The sequence below is a fragment of the Myotis daubentonii genome, chromosome 6 (assembly GCF_963259705.1).
Source record: "Myotis daubentonii chromosome 6, mMyoDau2.1, whole genome shotgun sequence".
Taxonomy (NCBI): domain Eukaryota; kingdom Metazoa; phylum Chordata; class Mammalia; order Chiroptera; family Vespertilionidae; genus Myotis; species Myotis daubentonii.
The window spans coordinates 57,783,856-57,807,009 of NC_081845.1; the positions used below are offsets into that span (position 1 = coordinate 57,783,856).

General features: G+C 40.7%; 1 long non-coding RNA gene across 1 annotated transcript in view; it reads left to right on the forward strand.

Moving 5' to 3' along the window:
• Positions 1-20,731, forward strand: part of LOC132236487 (uncharacterized) — a 95,638-nt gene extending 74,907 nt beyond the window's left edge. Inside the window, exon 3 of the long non-coding RNA XR_009453317.1 lies at positions 20,645-20,731. This is a non-coding gene — a long non-coding RNA (uncharacterized LOC132236487). The remainder of the gene's footprint in view (positions 1-20,644) is intronic.
• The last annotated feature ends 2,423 nt before the right edge of the window (positions 20,732-23,154 follow it).

Below are 23,154 nucleotides of genomic sequence, written 5' to 3' on the forward strand. Positions count from 1 at the left end.
AATTTCAATTTCTTGATTACCACTGGCATGGGTCCCCATAGGTTCCTCAGGCATTTGACCTGACTCCTTTTTGGCCAACCTTAGGCGCTCTCCGATGGGGTAATTCTGTCCAAGGTAGATTCTGCTTGACGGACTGGTTCTTCGGTTGGATCATACAGACTGTGGAAAACACTCACAGCCATGTAAGAGAGAGAGCCTAGTTGTTCTTGAAGATGCTCAATGTACGTCTCTTCGCTCCTCCCTTTTTCCTTCTTTCCAATGTTCTGTTTTCAAAAAAAAAAAAAAAAAAAAAAATAGGTTTTTGTTTTTGTCTCTCTCCCCCTCACTCCCCCGCAAGAAAGCATTGTAATTTAGTTCGGAGTGGTCCTTATATCGATCCTCTAAGAGGCACAGGGACAAGGCAAATGACAGTGCAGAACATGGAATGGGTTATCTGAGAATCAGGTAATAGGCAGTGGCTTCCATGTGATTTATCATCGGCTTAATTAGACTTTGACTCCATCAATCTGCCAAAGAAAGTTGGACTCCCCTCAGCAGAGGGCATACACTTGGGCTTAGCATGAGAAGGTAGATGAGTCAGTTCTATTATAAATTGATCCTTACAGACAATGTCAGAAGCTCGGAGCCAATAAGTCAGTGTCACTTACGGAGCCCTAACCTGGCCACCATGTAATTACTCCTGGGCTTTTCCCCGTGAGTGCACCACTGTCTTCCTATTTGACAAGGTATTAATTACTGGACCTGGGAAGTTCAATGCGTCTGATTTCACTCAATCACTCAACCTCGTGTCAGTCTCTCTGCATGTTATGGTAGGCATGAGCAGTAAGGCTAGTGGAAAATAACGACTAACTTGATCTCCTCAATTCCTCCAAGCAAACCTAAAAAATGTATATACTTGGATGTCAGAAAAATTTTAGTAGTTCATGCCATTCTGTGTTTTTATTGTAATTGTCACTGTTATTGCCATTGCTAGAAAATCTGCCACATAGTGAAAAATGTGAGTTTTATATTCCAGGACCAACTCAAGTGCAATTTGTGATTCAGAAAAAAAAAAGTGTGCAGGTTATCTCTAATTTGCAAAATATGCATTCTTAAAGATCAAATGTAGAGTGAATTTCATATACCTGAAGACTCCCTTAAAGTCATTTCTCTGTTAAAGCATCTCTAGGCCTTTGGCAGAGTTAGACACCCGCCCCTTTTGTCCGCAGTATGCTCACAGTCTACCTCTTCGGGCACCATAGTTCTTCTTCCTGTATTTTCCCTGTCCCTGTTTCAAGCAAGTTGCCAGAGCGTTTTGGCTCTCTTGTTTCAGGGATGGTTTATGTTTCTGGGCCAAAGGCCAACTTTTCCTGCAATCCACAACTTCTGTTGTTGTTGTTGTTTTAAAGCATAATCCCATTGAAGAGATATGCAAGGTGTGTTGCGGTCTATGGCCTATAGAGGATTGGATCTTTGAAAAGCTCTGTTGCAGCGCCAAGAAGGTGGCATGGCTCAGAGGGGTGGGCTGAGGGCTGAACCCTGATTGGGGTTCTCAGCCTCACCCAAGAGGATCATGACCCACACAGGGGCAGGAGCAGCGGAGAGCTGGCTCTGCAGGGACCGTGCAAGCTCTATAATGGAGATAAGAAGCACTAGCCAGGGCAGACTGTGGGCCAGAGACTGCAGCGGCCAGATCTCCTCTTTGCCCTGCCCTACCGAGTCACTTGCAGCAATGGCTTCAGATTCCAGCACCGTCACAGAAGAACTGACCACTATTAACAGCAACAGTAAGTCCGCTTTTCTACAAAGCAGTAGCAAGGAAATGTCCCTTTACTTTTAAAATCTTTCTCAGACTCCAGGTCAAAAGCATTCTTTTTCCTAACACACTTTGCAAAGTTAATCAAATCCATTCTGTCCAAATATAATTCTCAGTGCTCTGGGGACCTTGGGACTGCTGGTATTAAAGTGGTGACCATGGTGACTCCAGCCCTTTCATTGACTTTAGTTACTGTGCTTAGCTACTACCTGTCGGAAGTAGGTGCATTATTGGGAGCGAAGTAGAGAAACCCACCCTCTGTGGGTAGGCCGATGATTCTAGGAAGAACGTCTAGAAAAGGCAGAGTAGATCTCAACTTTGGATCATCAAACAGACTAGAGCCAGGTAAGCAAAGACATACAGAACTTGGGCCTGAGTGAGTTAAAAAAGGGTTGGGACCTGCCTTTAAGGGTATGTGTCCACCCCTGGGGAGCTCTATCTGCAGAATGGAAGGACAGGAATGTATTGTCTGTTATCCACTTCTGTTGGGCTCAGCTGTCTCCTATCAGTGAGTGTACAGGATTGAAAAGATAAGTAACAGTCACAATGAACTTTAATAAACTTAAGTTAGAAACTTTTGGAATCCCCAGGCAGGGTGGATAGTCCCATTGCTGCCAGTGGAGACCCAGTAACGCATTTACTTTTGTAGTCCGTGTGCCCAGTTGTGTAGTACTCATTCAATTTCCTTTATGTCCTGAATTAGTTCCTCTGTCTCCCCTGGCATCATCTTTCTTGAATCATAGGTGCCTAGAGGTTAGGCACAGTGTCTGTTAAATTAGCTTTGTAAAATGCCTCGCCCAGCTCCACACACAGGAAATGATTAAATGTGCTTGGATAATGAGCTGATGTTCGAAAAGTAGAAAAGGGCTCTGAGTCACTTAAAGACTGTATTTCACATAATGCTTCTTAGCCTCTTTGGGGCCTTTTTTTAGTTTATAGGAAGTGTAAGGGTGTCGCTTGGGGCACATAGGGAACTGGTGTTTATTTCTGTGAGTGAGAACATTTCCCAAGTTCACACTTGTGGACCTACATTGAACCAAGGCCTCCTGCGGATGCCTCGTTGGGTGATGGGAGCACTTGGCTCCAGTTCCTCTGAGCACCCTGGCCCATGCCCGTCTTCCCTCAGGAGGCTCAGGGCAGCGGGCTGCAAGATGTGCTTGCAGTGGGTGGGAGCCTGGCGCAGGGGAATGAACCAGGAGGATGAAATGCATCGCTTTATTCATTTGCTCAAGGCATGGGCCAAAGAAACCAAACTGAACCAAACTCCAGAAACCTTGTTAGCTCAAAGTCTGAGTATAAATTAGCAAAGCTATAAGGAACAGAATCAGTCATAAAGGAAAACCCAAACTTCTCTCTGAGTGGTCAGATTCTGGACATCCATTGTCCTTGCAATGGAAAGGGTTGTGAACGTGCCCATGACAGAAAGCCTACGACACACTGGGACCAGACAGGACAGGACCATTGTTGGCTCTGGCAGTAGTCAGATGGGGGAGGAATGGAACTCATACAGTGGTAAGAACCTCAGAGCTAATGAGGTTAAAACAAAAACATAACTTGGAAAAAGCCTTGAAATGGGTGCCTGTCATCATCCCAGAGCAGTTATCACAAGCTGTCCCGTCCGCGGGTCCTGTTTCAATAACTGCTTTCAGAGTCCGTCTTGTTAGATCGCACACACTTGAAGGCTTTCGCTGGCAGATATTTACTGAAGGTGACATCTAGGAAAAGCTCCTAGCAGGCTTGTCAAACCATCCCATGAAGACTTTCGAGAAGGGCCTGGAAAGGAGAGATGATTAGTACAGAAAGAGAATAAGTCTCTGAAAGTTTTGTCGTATTTGATTAATTACCTCAGGATTAATTGGAGGAGGAAGACTTAAAGGGCCATGCTTACCGGCAACTGTTTTACAGCCCACCTGCCGTTAAGGGGACAGCGGTTCAGGCGCCGTCAGCCACAGAGGGGTTTGTTCCCAGCTTTTCTCTGCTCTTTGCCTGCAGAGAGTCTCGGTGCTTGTGCCTTCATCTATCAGCTTGAAGCAGATGGCTTCCACCTCCGTATCTCCGGCCTCAATCTCTCTTCTGAGTCTCTGTCACACATTTTAAATTATTCAGTGGATGTTTCCACTTGGAGACTAAAATCTGGCCTGTATAAACCTAACTCATCACCTCCAGGAAAAACTGCATGCCCCTTTTAACTTGTCCTGTTTCTGAGTGACACCCCCCCCCCTTTTTTTTTCTGGACCACAAATAGAAAAATCCAAAAGTCAACTTCTCCCTAAGAAATCACTCATCCAAACTAGTTGACTCTCCCCAAATCCTTGCCACTACCTGGCCATTTCAGGCCCTTTTCTTGAGAGACTGGGATTGTTTCACTGATCTCTGCACTGTACCCATTTATGGTTTCAGTCTTCCATGAGAATGGTGATTTATGTTACTGAGAACTTTCCCACTGTCACTTACTTGAGACTCACAATGATCTTTATAAGGACAAGGAGCCTGAAGCTCAGTAACTCACCAAGGCCACAGATTGAAGTGGTAGACTAGGTCTCAAATCTCTAGCTGTTTTTGATACAAGAAACCTCTGTAATATGATTTAGGTCAGTGCACTGACATCTCCTCCCCAGCCCTATCCCTCTCCAGGCAGTGGAAGCAAATTAACAAATGCACTATCCACTGAAGAGACTGCCTTTAATCCAGGGAATCCTCCAGGGCCTAACATTCATTCTCTCTCTCTCTCTCTCTCTCTCTCTCTCTCTCTCTCTCTCTCTCGACTTTATTTTTTTAGAACAGTCTTAGATCCATAGAAAAATTGAGTAGAGGGTACACAGACTTTCCATATACCTCTTCTCCCCTCACATACACAGCCTCCCTAACTGTCAACATCCAGCACCAGACTGGTACCCTTGTTACAACCCACATTGAACATTATAATCACCCCAAATTCATAGTTTACATTACGGTTTACTCTCGGTGTTGTATATTCTATGGGTCTTGACAAATGTATAATGACACGTATCTGCCATGGTAGTATAACACAAATAGTACACCATCCTAAAGATCCTCTGGGCTCCACCTCCCCTCTAACACCTGCCCCCCCATAGATTGCCTTTTCCATAATGTCATATAGTTAGAATCATACAGCATGTAGCCTTCTTATATTGGCTTCTTTCACCTAGCAGTATGCATTTAAGATTCCTCCATGTCTTAGCATGGCTTGATAGTTTATTTCTTTTAGTGCTAACTGTAACTCCACTGTATAGATATACCAGTTTACCCACTTGCCTACTAAAGGACTTGTTGGTTGCTTCCAAGTTTTGACAATTATGAATAAAGCTGTTACTAACATCCATGTGCATGTTTGTGTAAACATAAGTTATTAACTCATTTGGGTAAATACCAAGGCATGCAATTACTGGGTTATATGATAAAGATTATGTTTTAGTTTTACAAGAAGCTGCTACATTGTTCTCCAAAGTGGTTCTACCATTTTGCATTTCCATCAGCAATGAAGGAGAGAGTTCCTGTTGCTTTTGTCAGCATTTGGTGGTAGTGTTTTAAATTTTAGACATTCTGATAGGTGTATGAGGTATCTCATTTTTGCTTTAGATTATAATTCCCTAATGATGTATGATGTTGAGTATCTTTTTGTGAGCTTATTTGCCATCTGTATATCTTCTTTGGTAAGGTGTCTGTTTATATTTTTTGCCCATTAAAAAAATATGTTGTTTGTTTTTTTATTGTTTACTTTTAGGAGTTTTTGGTATACTTTACATAACAGTCATTTATCAGATACTAGAGGCCTGGTGCACAAATTCGTGCATGAGTGGAGTCAGGCCGGTCTGCCCTGATGGGGGCTGTTTGGAGCCAAGCTGGCTGGGGTGGGGGTGGGGGTGCCGCGAGAGGTCGGCTAGCTCTGCCTCCAATAGGGGGGCCGGTTGGGGATGGGGCTGACTGGGGGGAGGGGCTGCAGGAGGCTGGGGGGATGTGATTGGGGACACCACAGTGCGTATCATAGTGACTGGTCATTCCAGTTGTTCCAGTCATTCCATTGTTCTAGTCTCTTGGCTTTTATGTATGTAGATGTCTTTTGCAATGGTTTTCTTCTGGTCAGTGGCTTGTCTTCTCATTTCTCGAAATTGGCTTTCACAGAGAGGAAGTTTTTTGCAGAGAAGACATTTTACAGAAATCAAGCTTATTAATTATTTTTTTTTAATGGATCATGTTTTTGGTATTATATCTAAAAAGTTATTGCCAAAGAACTTTTGGCATCAAGATTTTCTCCTATGTTATCTTCTAGCAGTTTTATTGTTTTGCATTTTACATTTATATTTGTGATCCATTTTGAGTTAAGTTTTTGAAGGGTGCAAGGTCTGTGTTTAGGTTATTTTCTTCCATGTGGAAGTCCAGTAGTTTCAGCACCATTTGTTAAAAGACTATCCTTTCTCCATTGAATTGCTTTTGCTTCTTTGTCAAAGATCAGTTGACTACATTTTTAAAATTTATTTCTGGGCTCTCTACTCTCTTTCATTGATTTGTTCTTTCACTGTCTTGATTACTCTAGTCTTATAGTAAGACTTGAAGTTGGGTAATGTCAGTCCTCTGACTTTGTTCTTTCTTCAATATTGTGTTGACTATTCTGGGCCTTTTGCCTCTCAATATAAGCTTTAGAATAAATTTATTGATATGCACAACATAGCTTGCTGGGATTTTGATTTGGATTGGATTGTATCTGTCTATCAAGTTGCAAAGAACTGACATCGTAACAATATTCAGCCTTCCTGTACATGAACATGGAATATCTCTCCATTTATTTAGTTCTTCTTTGATTCCTTTCTCCTGAGTTTTATAGTTTATTTCATGTAGATCGCATACATATTTTGTTAGATTTATACCTATTTTGGGTGGGGGATATTAATGTAAATGGTATTTTGTTTTTTTAATTTTAAATTCCAATTGTTCAGCCCTAGCTGGTTTGACTCAGTGGATAGAGCGTCGGCCTGCGGACTGAAAGGTCCCGGGTTCGATTCCGGTCAAGGGCATGTACCTTGGTTGCGGGCACATCCCCAGTGGGGAGTGTGCAGGAGGCAGCTGATCAAAATTTCTCTCTCATCAATGTTTCTAACTCTCTATACCTCTCCCTTCCTCTCTGTAAAAAAACAATAAAATATATTTTAAAAAAATTCCAATTGTTCATTGCTACTGTATAGGAAAGCAATTGACTTTTGTATATTAATCTCATATTTTCCAACTTTGTTATAATTGCTTATTCCAGGTGTTCCCCCATCCCCCATTCTTTAGCATTTCTACATAGACAAATGGTATCTGTAAATAAAACAGTTGTATTTCCTCCTTTCCAATTCACATGCCTTATATTTAATTTTCTTGTTCTATTGCAGTAGCTAGGACTCCCAAGATGAAGCTGAAATGCAGTGGTGAGAGAGGATATTTATGCCCTTTTCCTGATTTTAGCAGGAAAGCTTCTAATGTGAAGCCTGATGTTTACTGTGGATTTTTTTATGGATGTTCTTTGCCAACTTGAGGAAGTTCCCTTCTATCTTAGTTTGCTAAGAGTTTTGATCACGAATGAGTGTTTGACTTTTACCAAATATCTTTCCTGCATCTATTTGTTACAGGCACCTCTCACGGACACCAGAGAGGTATTTCTGGACAAGACAGCCTCCTGAGCCAGTGGGAGAGGGCTATTCCCAACCTCGATCTGTGTCTTCTCATATGAATGAACTAGAGGCCCAGTGCACAACATTCGTGCAATGGAGGGGGGGTGCCCCTCAGCCCAACCTGCGCCCTCTTGCAGTCCAGGACCCCTCGGGGGATGTCCGCCTGCTGGGGAGGTGGGAGAGGCTCCTGCCACTGCCGCTGCACTCGCCAGCCATGAGTCTTCTGGCTCAGCGGTGCTCCCTCTGTGGGAGTGCACTGACCACCAGGGGGCAACTCCTACATTGAGCATCTTCCCTCTGGTGGTCAGTGAACATCATAGTGACCGGTTGTTCTGCCGTTCAGTTGATTTGCATATTAGCCTTTTATTATATAGAACTTATAAGAGAGACCTTGACTGCACTGTGAAAGCCAATTTATTAAAGCAATTAAAGCATGCACCTTTATTAAAAATCAAAGGAAGCAAACCTATACATCTGGCTTATGAGCTCAGATGGGCTCTCAGCTGATCTGAAGAGTGAGTTAAGTGGGGGTCCGGGGCCTTATGTCTATAGGTCTCAGAATTCCTCTGCGGAATATTTTGGAGCAGATTAATTCTCAAGGTCCCTTTTTTACTTTGTTGTGGCCTTCTCATAATTCCTGAGAGACACCTGGCACTTGATCTTGCCAAGTCTTGAGATGGCTGGCTTCTTTGCTTAGGGAGTAAAATGGCCCTTTTTCCCTTCCCTCCTCCTTTTCTGCATTCTCTTCTTAGGAAGGTTTTTAGACATTTGCTCTGGTGTCCTTGATTGGGGACCATAATGGTTTGTTAGTTACAAGCTGGCTGCAAATTGCCCACACTGTTTGGGCAATTTGTTTTAACTTTCTTGTCTCAGTTTCCCTATTCCTCCTGCCCTGGAATCTTATATTGATATAGTCATGTGATTGTTTTCTCTAGTTGGTTGATGGAACTGATTACATTAATTGTTTTTTCAAATGTTGAACCAGCCTTGCACTGCTGAAATACACTTCCCTTGGTTACGGTGTATACTTATTAATATGCTAGAAGCCCGTTGCACAAAGATTTGTGCAATAGGCCTTCCTTCCTCTGGCTGCCGGCACCGGTTTTCCTCCGGCACCCGGGATAGGACGCAGGCCTTTGGTCCAGCCACTGCAGAGAAGCCAAGCCTCTTCAGTCTTCAGTCTTCAGTCTTCACTCTGGCCGGAACCTTCAGTCTTCGCTCCATGCCTGCATATGCAAATTAACTGCCATCTTTGTTGGGTTAATTTGCATAGTCACTCTGATTGGCTGATAGGCGTAGTGGAGTGACACCAATTTGCATGTTTCTCTCTTATTAGTGTAGATTGTTGCATTTCATTCATCGATATTTTGTTGAGGATTTTACATCTATGTTCATGAGGGATATTGATCTATAGTTTTCTTTTCTCGTAATGTCCTTCTCTGGTTTTGGTATTAGAGTTAATCTGGACTTATAAAATGAATGAAGAAGACTTCCCTCTATTCTACCTTCTGGAAGAGATTTTAGAGAATAATATTTTCTTAAGTATTTGGTAGCATTCACTAGTGAACCTGTCTGATTCTGATTCTTTCTTCTTTGGAAGGTTATTAATTATTGATTTGATTTCTTTAATAGATACAATCTAAAAATAGATGGTCTATTACTTCTTGTGTGAGTTTTGGTAGATTGTGCTTTCAAAGAATTGGTCCATTCATCTCAGTTATCAAGTTTGTGTGTCTAATGTTCTTAACAATATTCCCTTATTATCTTTTAATGTTCATGGTGCCTGTAGTGATGTTTCCTCTTTCAGTTTTGATATTAGTGATTTGTCTTTTCTCTTCACCTCTTCCCCCCTTAGTTATCCTGGCTAGAGGCTTAACAGTTTTAAGGATCTTTTCAAAACTTGTTGTGTTTCTAACTTGGTTTCCTGTTTTCAATGTTATTTCTGCTCAAAATTTTTCTTTTCTTCTGCTTACTTTGGACTTAATTCTCTCTTTTTTATATAGTTTCCTAAGGTAGGGGCTTATATGATTGATTTTAGATCTTTCTTCTTTTATAAAATATACATTTAATGCTATAAATTCCCCACTAAATACTGCTTTCACTATATTTCATAAATTGTGATAAGCTGTATTTTCATTGTTATTTAATTAAAAAATTTTTAAATATCTTTTGAGATTTCTTCTTGACCTATGTGTTATTGAGGAATGTGCTGTATAATTTCCTGATATGTGGGGATTTTCCAGCTACCTTTCTGGTATGTATTAAACTAGCAGTTTGATTTCACTGTGGTCTGAGAACATACACTGTATGATTTTACTCTAAAATTTGTTAAGGTGTGTTTTATGCCTCAGAATGTGGTCTGACTTGGTGAGTCTCTCATGTGAGCTTGAGAAGAAATTGTATTATACTGTTGTTGGATGGTGTAGTCTATGGACGTCAATTAGATAACTTGATTGATGATGGTGTAGAGTTCAATTACATCCTTAATAATTTTCTGCCTGCTAGATCTGTCCATTACTGATAGAGGGGTGTTGAAGTCTCCAACTATAATTGTAGATTCATCTATATTTCTTTGCAGTTCTATCAAGTTTTGCCTTATATCTCCTCCTTTTTTTTTCTTCTTTTTTTGTTTGTTAATCCTCACTGGAGAATATTTTTTCCATTGATATTTAGAAAGAGTGGAAAGGAGGGAGAGAGGTGGAAGGAGAGAGCGAGAGAGAGCGAGAGAGAGGGGAGAGAGAGAGAGAAAGATAGAGATAGAGATAGAGATAGAGAGAGAGAGAGAGAGAGAGAGAGAGAAAGAGAGAGAAAGAAATATTGATGTGAGAGATATATCGATTGGTTGCTTCCCGCATGTGCCTGGACTGGGGCCTGGATCGGGAATGTGGCCTTTCAGTGATCAGGCTGACGCTCTAACTACTGGGCACACCGACCAAGGCTCTCCTCATTTTTACTCAGATATGTTTAGTTTGCCTCTCCACACCCTTTTAGCTTGACAGCATGACCTGATCAAATGTTCTGCTCATCTTTGTTTCACAGTTCCACCTAAGATTCTGCTAGTCCTAGTTTTACATGTTGTGGCCAAGTTCAAACCTGATGTTCTGGCTCAGTCCAGTTTCCCAGATTCTACCTGTTGGGAAGGGACAACTAGCTGTGCGACTTAAATTATTTCCTCCTTACTACTTACTGCATGCCAGCTCTTTGTAGGCATATCATGGGCAGTGTACATGAGTCTCAACAGTTTCTTCTAACATTAACAAAATGAGTGTAAGGGCAGGTGTCCTCATTATTGGTCCCTGCACAGTGCCAGGAGAATGGCTGGCACTTGCTACATTTGTTTGACAGTTGAATGAGCACATTAGTGTAGAGCTGGAGGAAGAGATTTTGTGATCTGTTGTTTGAGTTTGAAAAAATAAAGACTAAAGATGAAGATTTTTTTAAATAAAGAGAAAAAGTAAAGAAAACAGTTTGTTGGAATAAAAACTATTCACTTTCCCTGGCCGGTTTTGCTCAGTGGATAGAGCGTCGGCCTGTGGGTTCGATTTTACAAGGGTCCCGGGTTCGATTCCGGTCAAGGGCATGTACCTTGGTTGCGGGCACATCCCCAGTGGGGAGTGTGCAGGAGGCGGCTGATCGATGTTTCTCTCTCATCGATGTTTCTGGCTCTCTGTCCCTCTCCCTTCCTCTCTGTAAAAAATCGATAAAATATATTTTAAAAAAACAAAAACAAAACTATTCACTTAAGAAAAAAGAATGCATCAATGTGTAGTGTGAAAATACTATTGTATTTAGAGTTTTGAGATCTAGACATGAGTTCTAGACATGACATCTTGGACAATTTAATTCTCTCTAAGCTTTAAATAATGCTTACCTCATGAAGTCTTTGTTCTCACAATAAGATATGATGCTTTACAAGTGCTATTAAATATTTCCATTAAATCTTCATCAAGGGTGAGAGTATGATGACATCAAATGTCGGTTCACAGATAACTATTTGAAAAATGCTGTTTGAGCATATGTATACAAAAAAAGAACCGTCTCTGACACACAATTCACTTTTTCATTTTTGTTTAGAGAAGAGGTGAATCCTGCTTTCACTGTTTTACTTGGCTTACATAAAAAAGTTCCACATTGTGTTAGTAGTTTGTAGAATTTGAGATTAATGCTTAATGGATGTTTACAAAGACACATTTTTATTTCTGTAGCATGAGTTCATGCTGTTGGGCTTACACCATCTGTCTAGTATAAGCTTACTTCAATTCTCAGCTACTAATTCTAATTAATGAATGTGTAATAGAAGCATTGAAAAATCCCTTTCATCATGAAGAAGTGAGGCCTGAAATTATTCCTTGGTTTTGTGTGTGCCTTTTTTGTTTGTTTATGTAAGATTTATTGCCAAATGGAGCTTTTATTCCCTATTGCCTCAGCTGAACTAATATTTTCCCATAATAGATTTTCTGAAATATCACTTATGTAGTGTATATAGGCTTTCTTAAAGTGTAACTAATTTTAAAGGGGTCCTTTTCCAGAACCTGAAACTCTATTTAATTTTTATTAAAAATGCTTTTAAACAAGTTTAACTGAGGCCTCAGTGGGAGGACACGTCTAGGTTAGCAGCTCACTTGTTCATCCCTGTCTCTTCCCCACAGGAGAAAATACTAATTTATGTCTCCCACCCAGGGTCCGTCTTTTCCAGGCAGCTCCAGCCATAAACCAATCCTAACTATATAGTCATGTTCACATCTGGTGGGGTTGGGGGTTAGTCATGTTACTATAGGCCTGTACCCTCAGTGAGCCCTACATAGCTATTCTGACCAACACGTGCAGCATTCTGTACTCTCCCCCAAAAGAGCGCACAGCCTGTGTATACACAGAACACACACTCCCTTAGCACCCAGCACTGCTCTGACAGCAGTGTGATCTACATGTAAATATGAGGAAGGCTCACATAGAGCTATCTTTACTTATTCAAGGGGTACAAGGTTTGAAAATAAGTAAATTGTTATAGGATAATATTTTCTTTTCCATTAAATCTTTCCTACAGAGAGTTGAGATAGTTGAATCTCATGCCTGTATACCTTTCTTTGAAAAAGGATCTTGGTTACTGTTTTTAATCTTCAAAGCATCTTTAGCAGATAAAGGCCATAAATGTAAATTGATAACTTGGTGCAGTGTGTTTATCACATACTAGAGGCCCGGTGTACAAAAATTTGTGCACTCGGTGGGGGGCCCTCAGCCTGGCCTGTGCCCTCTCACAGTCTAGGACCCCTCAGGGGATGACCACCTGCTGGCTTAGGCCTGCTCCCCAGGGGATTGGGCCTAAGCTGGCAATCAGACATCCCTCTGGCAGCCCGACAGCCCTCTGGGGATGTCCAGTTGGCAGCAGGGAGCAGACCTAAGCTGCAGTCGGACATCCTTAGCGCTGCTGAGGAGGCAGGAGAGGCTCCCACCACCACCGCTGTACTGGCAGCCATCAGCCTGGCTTGTGGCTGAGCAGAGCTCCCCCATGTGGGCGCACACTGACCACCAGAGGGCAGCTCCTGCATTGAGCATCTGCCCCTGGTGGTCAGTGTGTGTCATAGTGACCAGTCATTCCCAGTCTTTCTGCTGTTAGGGTCAGTTTGCATATTACCCTGTTACTATATAGGATAGAGGCCTGGTGCACAGGTGGGGGCTGGCTGGTTTTCCCTGAAGGGTGTCCCGGATCAGGGTAGGGGTCCCGCTTGGGTGCCTGGCCAGCCTGGATGAGGGGTTGATGGCTGTTTTCAGGCTGGCCACACCCCCTTCAGGGTGGGGGTCCCCACTGGGGTGCCTGGCCATCCTGGGTGAGGGGTTGATGGCTGTTTTCAGGCTGGCCACACCCCCTTTAGGGTGGGAGTCCCCACTGGGGTGCCTGGCCAGTCTGGGTGAGGGGCTGAGGGCTGTTTTCAGGCTGGCCAGCAACTGAAGCTCCCAGCCTCTCCTTTTTTTCTTAATTCTGGGATTTATTTACCTTCTATAATTGAAACTTTGTTGCTGTCACTGGAGCTAAGAGCCGCTCACTCCAGCTCTGAGGCCACGGCCTGCTGAAAGCAGGTATCTGGGTTTGTTTAGCTTCTATAATTGAAACTTAGTTGCTTTCAGAGCTCAGAGCCAGGCCGCAGCAGGCAGGGAACCTTGGCTTCCTCCATCACTGGAGCAAGCAAACCTCCTGCTCCCTTCAGCTGTGTGGCTGCTGGCCGCCATCTTTGTTGGCTGTTAATTTGCATATTGCCCTGATTAGCCAATGGGAAGTGTAGTGAAGGTACAGTCAATTACCCTTTTGTCTTTTATTAGATAGGATTGTTATTTTTTGAGTCCTCTCGTTTAACTTATACCAAGTGCATACATGGGAAAGGAAAGAAAATGTACAACAAAAAGAATTTGGGGAAAATTTTGATGGCAATATCAACTCTTATCTGCTATTTTCAATAAAATTTAAAAACTCAAATTCAACTGGTTCCTAAAGCTTCATACCTCGCATATAGTAGGTATAAATAATCTAATGTAAAAGTACTATTTTGGGCAATGCAAACACTTAAATATGGGAATTTTATTGTACAGTCTAGGAAGAATATTGAAAAAATCACCTGCCGATGTATTAGATTTTTTCCCCCCCTGCTAACCAGAAGTTTGACAAAATTTCAGGGAATATAGATTGGTTGTACCTTGTGTTTCAGCAGTTGCTATTATGTTGATATGTCTATAGGATATTATTGTTCTGACTGCCTTAAAGTTCAAAAAGCACCACAACATACCATTGCAATCTATGTGGTCTTAAAATGTAAAACTAATAAGATCGTGGGAAACAGGGAAAAGAGGGCTGAGCATTGCAGTTAACTTTTCTTTTTAATGCTTACTCTTCTTGGAAATTCAAGTAATATTGACTTTCTGATTAAAGATGTTAGGATAACGATCTTTTGGTCCCTTTCTCCATGTAAACACCAACTTTTAGAAAAAAACAGGGAATGAGAAATAACAAACTTGTCTTTGATGAAATTAGGAAATACTCCAAACTCTGAGTTGCAAATAAATAAAAACTGCTAAGTGCAGTAAGCACTGGACCAGAGAAAGGCTGTGTATGTGGTGGGGGCAGGGGCATGCCAAGAGATGAACTTCATCTCTCCAGCTTTCCAGCAGGGTGCAAGATTCCCCAGAGCTGGCAGCCTACATAGCCAGAGGCACAAGGGTTGGAGTGTTTTGTGAACCACAGAAGGTTCTCTGGACTCTAACTCCAAAGATTAGAGATGTAGGTGGGGGCTAAATGCCTGACTTAAGGCAGGATCCCGTCCAGGGTACTGCATTACAGTTTATCATCATGTTTCCTTAGACTCCTGTTGGCTGTACCAGTTTCTTGATTTTTAAAAATGTTTTTGATGACTTTGATGGGTTTGAAGAGTTCTGGTCAGGTATTTTGTAGGATGTTCCTCAGTTTATATCAGTCCAATATTTTTCTCATGATTAAACTGGGGTCGTGGGTGTAAGGGAGGAAGGGCCATTCTGATCATAATGTATCAAGGGTATAGACTATTCATATGCTTATTACTGTTAATAGTAACCTCAATCACCTGGCTGAGGTAGTGTTTCTCAGGTTTCCCCTGTCAAATTACTCTTTCCCAGCCTTCCCACACTGTCCTCTTCGGGAAGCCCTTCCTGTGCACAGCCCACACTGAGGGAATGGGGAGTTTTGCTGCACCTTCCGGAGAGAAGAGAACCTACAGAGATTATTTGGAGTCTTCTGCATGGGAGGTTTGTCTGTTCTCCTCTCTTCACTCATTCATCCATTCAACCCATTTTTTATTTATATCAGGATGGACTCATGACTATTTCTTTTATACTTTGGGGTACAATTCAGTGTGACTTAACTTATTTTATTGCTCAGTTTGTTTCATTCATTATTGGGAGCATTTTGAATCGGCTCCTGTGTCTTTTTGACACCTCCATATAATTGCGGGTTATTTATTTAGTTTTAGCAGATTTTTACTTTCTGGAACTACAGGTGCTGCAAGTTCATTTTGTATATTTCTTGCTCGAGTCCTAAAAATGAGCTATTTCTTGAGAATGGTGATAGAGAACAAGATCTGGGCACTAAACGTGTTACTGAGGTGCTAGAGCTTCCAGGCCCTCTCAGCTGACAGAATAAAGAAATGCATGTGTGCATACTAACCCATATCTACATATGTCTACATATATATCCATATGTGTCTACATTAAGCAAAACAGTAGTGTATACTGATGATTTCAGTACTCACCCATTACCTCATGAGTCATCCTAGACTTCTCCCCTTGCTGGTCTGTAATCTCTTACTCCAACAGTGAGATGTCTGGCTTCCATCATCTGCTTTTACTTAATTTACTTAATCCACCTACTTATTTGTTAATCCATTTTACTTATTATAGTGGTTTCAGAATTGTTCACCAGAATTGTCACAGAAAATATTTTTGTCAACTAGAGTATTTGCAATTATTTGCCTTTAGTCTTACAGAATCCCTTAATTTTTAAAGTTACTTAGCCAGTGTATTTCTCCCTACTCCCTTCAATGAGGTTGTTTATATATTTTTAATATAGTTAGGTTATTGTGTCACAGTCTGCATTTCATCCTGGAATTCCACACCTTCTAAATGATTTTTCACATTTGCATACAGGGGTCGGTAAAAGTAGCTTTATGGTTGTGAGTAGTTGAAACACAGAGTTTATTCTTGTATTATTATTTTATTTATTTATTATAATATTATATTATAGTTATTGTATGGTATTAACTGTATACCTACCTTTGCCCATTCTTGGTATTAAGGTTCATTCTTTGTACTGTAAAGCTGTACATGTTTTGACAAATGCATGATGTCATGTAGGCACCATTACAGTATCATACAGTTCTACCATGCCCTCCCCCCAAAACACCCTTTGCTTTACCTATTCAACCCTTTCCCGAGCCCCTAAAATATGGCAATCATTAATCTGTGTACTGTTTCTATAGTTTAATGTCATGTAAATGGAAGAATACGATATGTAGCTTTTTCAGAATATCTTCTTTTACACAGCACTATGCACTTTTACACAGCAACATGCTCCCATGTCTTTTTTTTTGGTTTGTTTTATAGCTCATTTCTGTAATCACTGAATAATAGTCCATATTTTATCATTGAATAAGTATACCACGATTTGTTTATTCATTCACCTATTAAAGGTCATTTTGGTTGATTCTAGTTTTTGGCAATTTGAATAAAGCTTTTGTAGTTATTCACATAAAGATTTTTGTGTGGACATAAGTCTTCAAATCAGTTAGAACACAGGAGTTTATTGCTGTATTATATGGTAAGATTATGTTTAACTTGGTAAGAAACCGCCAAACTGTCTTCCAAAGTGGCTATAACATTTTGAATTCCCACCAGCAATGAAAGAGTATTCCGTTTCCTCTAATCCTCGCCAGCAATTCATAGCGTCAGTTTTTTGGATTGTAGCCATTCTCAGAGCTATGTGGTGGCATTTTACTGTTGAGTTAGTACTCATTTCCCTAATGACATGTGCTGTTGAGCATCCTTTTATGTGCTTATTTGCCATTTGTGTATCTTCTTTGGTGAGAGATGTCTGTTGAGATCTTTTGCTCAGTTTTTAATTGGTCAGTGTTGTTGTTTTTTCTTATTTTGAAAATGTTTTTATGGGCCTTAGCTTGTTCTTTTTCTGTTGTCTTATCTCTGAATGAGGAGATGCCAGCCAGGCCTGGCATTTGTATTTCAACACCAGTATAGGATCTCCACCCCCCCCCACACACCCCCATCATGCACCTGGGCTCCGAGGAACCTCCTTGGCTCTTAGAGGGCATGCGATCTTCACTCCTGCTAGTCTTTTACCTGCTGTGGATTTGCTGAGCTGGAAAAGAACCTGGTCTGCTTCTTCTGCCTGATTCTGTGATCTGTGGACAGAAATTCCTCCTGATAATTTGAACCCATCTATAGTTTGCTCTTGTCTAATGTTATGTATGGAAAACCTCCATAATTTACCATTCCCATGGCTCTTTCTGTCTTTTCTGCTCCTTCCTCTTATGTCCAGCACATCCGACGTGCAGTCAATGCACCTGACCTAATTTTTACTTTCAGCTGCCCGGCGTTACTTGGAACTGTAGTCTAACAGAGGAAAAAGAAAGTTACTGATGCATGAATGAGGATGTTGTAGCCAAGGCTTTAGAAAACAGGCATCCCAGTAGGAGTGTGGCTTCCAGCTTCCACAAATATCCTGCGTCTCCAAGGACAGCAGCACAATGGAAGAGAGAAAAAGCTCACTAAACAGAACAGCTCCCATGAATAACCTCTTAAAATAAACCCAGCACTTTGCTAGCCACTTTCCATATATTGTGATGTTTAATTCTGAAAGCAGCCCTCTCTGATAGTAATAATGGTTCTCAATTTACAGATAAGGGAGTATAAAACTTAGGGAAATAGTTGAAGACACACTGTTAATAAGTAGCAGAGTTAAGATCCAAACTCAAAACCCATGCTGCCAACCAGCATTTTCTTCCTTCTTATCAGGTCCACATTTATGCTTCACTCCTTGAAGAGTCTATGGAAGATGGTGATTTCTTTTCAGATTTCCAATTCTGTGATAATTTTGTATTTTGATGATTAAGAAATTTGAGTCAAGTGAACTATGAGTTGCTTACTAGCACCATCTTATCTCTTTCCACAATGGACAGTAGAAAAATGAAGTTACAGAAACAGGCTGCAACATCTACATCACAACCCACATTTCTGAGTTACAAAGCACCTCGCTGCTATGCTTTATTTCAATAAATGAAAATACTGCAGGTATTTTCAATTGATGTAGCACCTTTTATTTGAAAACCTTACCATCTCTGGCCATTCATAAATCATCAAACCATTTTGGGAAGCAGGAGAATTACTTAATAAATGAACCTTATGTAATTGGAAGTTAAAAATGTTGAATTCTTTGATATGTAAAACACCTTTCTATGTGTCTTAATAGAAAACAACAAGCAGTGATTTTCCCCCCAAAACAGGAATGAAGCCTAAATGTCTTGGGCCCCCAAGTGTGTGATAATTTGTGAAGGCAGCCACAAATACTAAGATATCACCATACTTCGCACTTCACCAGGGCAGGTTAAGATCTAAGAACTCATAAATAGTAAAAAGATTAGCGTCCCTTCTTCCACTCCTGTGCCTCAAACATGTAATTTAATATAAAACCAATTCTAAATTGAAAAACCCAAATAAGCATGCTGCAATTAAAATATTTCCCTTTCAGCTTTTATGCTTATAAAATTCTGAAGAGTTCATGAAGTATGATTTTTTTAAAATCTGTATAACAGAAATAATAAATCACCCTGTAGGGTTATTGTGGTGATAAAATGATACAATATGTAAAAATACCTCACATGGTGTCTGGTAAATGTTCTTCTCTTTATGTTAAGGCTGGGAATGGGTGGTAGCAGGGGCATAATGAAGACTTGAGGTGTATTTTGGTTTGTTTCTTGGCTCTCTAGTGACTCAGGGGTTCCAGGTTTATGAAGTAGAGATACAGACAGTTTTTCAGATAATTTGAATGAACATAGCTCTAAAGATTATTGTTCAGGCATCGTCCTACCATACAACTGGCACTTAGTGAATCTCACAACATTTCACTTTTGTACTTTTTTCCCCCCACTCTCCAAACTAAGTCATTTGTGTCTTTCTTATTGGGATGTTCTAGAGCAGCCATGGGCAAACTACGGCCCGCGGGCCGCATGAAATGAATAAAACTAAAAAAAAAAAAGACCGTGCCCTTTTATGTAATGATGTTTACTTTGAATTTATATTAGTTCACACAAACACTCCATCCATGCTTTTGTTCCGGCCCTCCGGTCCAGTTTAAGAACCCATTGTGGCCCTCGAGTCAAAAAGTTTGCCCACCCCTGCTCTAGAGTCATGAGGCAAGATGTAGTTGTATTTGGCTCCCAATAAACAAATAATAAAATAATTTTCATTAGAGGATGAGAGGAAAGTAAGCAGACCTTTCTCCTTGAGATGTTTTGGGGTTGATAAGTGGCTGATTGAGTACCTGCGCGCCATACATGGGCCTTAGCATTTCCTCCAAATGAGAAGGAAAATGACATAGTTTCTTTGCAAAATTTTTCAGACTGTCAATTATCTCTAACCTCCTGGAGAGACTAACCGGAAAAACTCCATTGACAGTATGTAAAAGAAGTACCTCAAGGCCCACTGCCCCCAGGGCTTTAGTCACTCATAACACTTCCCTGAGACTATAAAGATCATCCCCCCAAATTATTCTTATTTTTAATTAAAATAATTTTCTGACCGTTCTCAAACAGCTGCTCTCTGGAAAATTCCTTTTAGCTGAAACCCTACTTTACCTTGACTTATTTCTGTGCGGTTTTCTTATATTCATTTAAAAATGGGAAAAATAACAACAGGGGAGGTTGGGGTTATAAAATTACTTTCTGGCTTGACTTCTCATTGAATTAGATCAAACAGACTAGGAATGTGATCACTCACATGTATTTGCACGTCTTCCTACCTATAAGGCAAATGCTGTGCATTTTTTATATACTCCAGCACATTCTTGATGTTCAACTTCTTATATCTTAAGTTAAGCATGAGCTCAATCTTAGTAGAATTTAGCAGCTGCATGATCATGTGTATTTATTGTTTATAGCCACCTTCTGTTCTGATTGATTGGTGCCCATGGTTGGATGACCACCTTGTTTAACAGCCTTTCTTTAACACCGATTTATGGAATAAGTGGCTATCGAAGTACTTAAGTATTTAGAAAGTGCCAAAATGTTTGGAAAACATTTTACTTTCTGTAATGGGATGAATCCAATATCAGTCTTTGGAAGTAGTGGGAAAACTGATGGGCAACATTAGGCCATATCACCATGTGGGTTTGTTTCTCCATTTAATTTAAATGATAGTTATTAGGAGAGGCAATCAGCCATGGGCCATGGGTGCCTCTGCACATTCTTGCTGGGTTTGCCAAGAATGCAAGGCTCTTACTACTTTTAACTACACCACTTATCAGGGTTGTGTTTGCAGATCCGGGACTGTCTTCTCCAAAAGAAAGGCCAGGCTTTCTTCCACTTACTGCAAAAGCGGTAAATCCCCAAGCTCAGTGTTTCGGTCCTCTCAATGCAACCCATTTTGTTTGCAGACACCCATCATGAGCCCTTCCATTAAACTTGGGGAACATGGAGACCCAAAGCAAGTGACTGTGAAGCTCTGGCCACCGCTTCTACCGTGAGTAACAAAGTCCTTTCTCTCTGACCCAGGGATCTCATCCCCTTTGCCAGTATCCATGAAAGAGTAACAGGCTTGTTTGTCAGTTTGTAAGTAGGGCAAAATCTCAAGACGCTACACAGTTCCTGACACTTTGAAAATATTTCTATTTACACCCCATAAAAATAAGTCCTATATTGGTTATAAACAATTAGTGACCATGACCAGCGTAGAATCTTTGGTCTTTAGTTCTGACTCTACTACTAAGTGAATGATCTTGAGTAAATGGTTTGTTCTTCTGAAACTCTGTTTCTACATCTGTAAAACGAAGGGGTTCATCTATATCAGTGGTTTTTCAGCTGTGCTCTGGGAAACCCTTGGCCAGTCATGTCCAGGGCCCTGTCATTAGCCCCTGGTTGGGGCTGTTGGAGGTAGTAGAAGGCAATGATACTGTTGTGTTGACTGGCCTTTCTCCTACCCTCAGCGGGGCCTCCTGCTGTGCCGTACTTACTGTCCCAAGTCGGTGCCCTGGCACATTTCCTTAGCTGCCATTTCCTTAGAGACTAAGATGGTTTCATTATGATCCCTTTCTAATGAATTTTTAAGTATTGGAGGTGGAAATGTACTTAGAATAAAGGCCTGATACAGAAAAGAACAAAAAGATAAAGAGAGGGCCTGGGGGAATGTAAAACCATGTAGTAAAAATCAGGAAATAAAAGTAAATATAAGTAATAGTGGTTATTTCTGGTTATTTGTTTTTATTTTAGTGTTATACTTCTTTGTATCTCAACTTGTCTATAATAATCACATGTTACTTTTATAATTGGAAAAAATTGATTAAACAAAGTTTAAAAATGAGAAAGAGTAAAAGATCTGTCAAGGTTAAAGTGTGAAAGGTCACTGGTGTTTTTTAAGTAAGAAAATAACTTACTCTACTTGATCAGAAAGAGTTGTAGGTCAGATTTTTGAAAGATCCTGCTGGTATGTGGGAATGTGTTGCCCTGCCTGGAATAGTGGATTTAAACAGAAGTCTTTTCTTGCAGATCTAAAAGTAGCAGAAGTCAGGCCCTCTGACAGGTGCTTGCCAGTGCTTGCCAAATATTTTCACTTAGGTGAGCACTTCTTTCTCTTATTCAAGAGAGCTGCCCTTTTCTTCATCAAAATCATTTAAAGGTCAGTGAGAGAGCTTGTCCCATTTGTCAACCTCCATTGCCTCTGAATTTCTGGTGATCTAAGGATTTCTGAGTTGGATAGCTTTCTTTCTAAAGACTGAGTTTGATTTTGTGTGATTGGTTGTACTAATTTGCAGAGGCACACTACAGTTGTGCAATGAAAAATTATGCAAATATGCATGTGATATTTCAAAAATTTTTTTGCTAGATACATATGTTGGGGATTGGAACTTTATGTGATTCCGTAATCATTTACCACAGAGAATTTGAGTACAAAGAATATAGAGGGGCTTGTTCAAGAAGAGCTTTTAGGCATATTAAGTAATATGACTGTTAATAGAATATGAAGGAAATTGTGAATCGGACTAAGTGCTTTTTAGTTCTCTTCAGTTTCATTTAGTCACAAATTTAGGGGATTCAAGGTATGTGCTAAGCACCAAGGCAGCATTATGGAATTGCATCACCACGTTTCTCTGAGGGTGTCATTGGCTTTAATCTTTGGGTTTTAAAGCACACAGCTCTACTGTGTGATTTGTAACTGTTCTGCATTTTCAACAAGCATGATCCAAAAGGAATTTCCTGTCTGCTGCTTGCATATCCTGTTGTTGTCATCTTACTAAAACATGAAATGATTTAAGCTTCGAAGTTGTTATTGTTTTCAATGGAACAGCTGCCCGGTACTTCCAGGGACTATACCCGGTGTGTAAGGAGGCTATCTGAGCAAGTCACAGCGAAAAGCTGAGCAATAATCTGGTGGATTTGAGCATCGTATGTAACCAGCCTCAACTAATCAGAGGCAGACAGTGTGAAGTTATTTTCATTGTTCAGAGCAGTGCAGCAAATTGCTTCAGCTCCTCCACCTAATTTACGTCGTGTCAGACTTAGCCTAAGTGATTGACTTGAACAAATCTATGCGCCTTTTTTTGCCTAGAATTTTGTTCCTTAATATTGATGGCCTCCAATATAAGCTCAAGTACTTTCATTTTCCAGAATTCTTCTGCTATCCACCTTCTCTCCCTTTAATCCATGAATTGAGGGAGAATTCTCTCTTTATCTTGTATGTGTATTTTACATCAGTTCTGCTATTTTCCCCCCCAGCAAAACCCTTTTATTTTGAAATAATTTTATACTTGCAAAAAAATTGCAAAAATTGTACAAGGAATTCTGTTCACTATTCACCCAGCTCCCCCAATAATTTAAATTGCTTAAATAGCCACAGCATAATAATGAGAACCAGGAAATTAGCATTGTAACAGTGCCATGAAGTAATCTA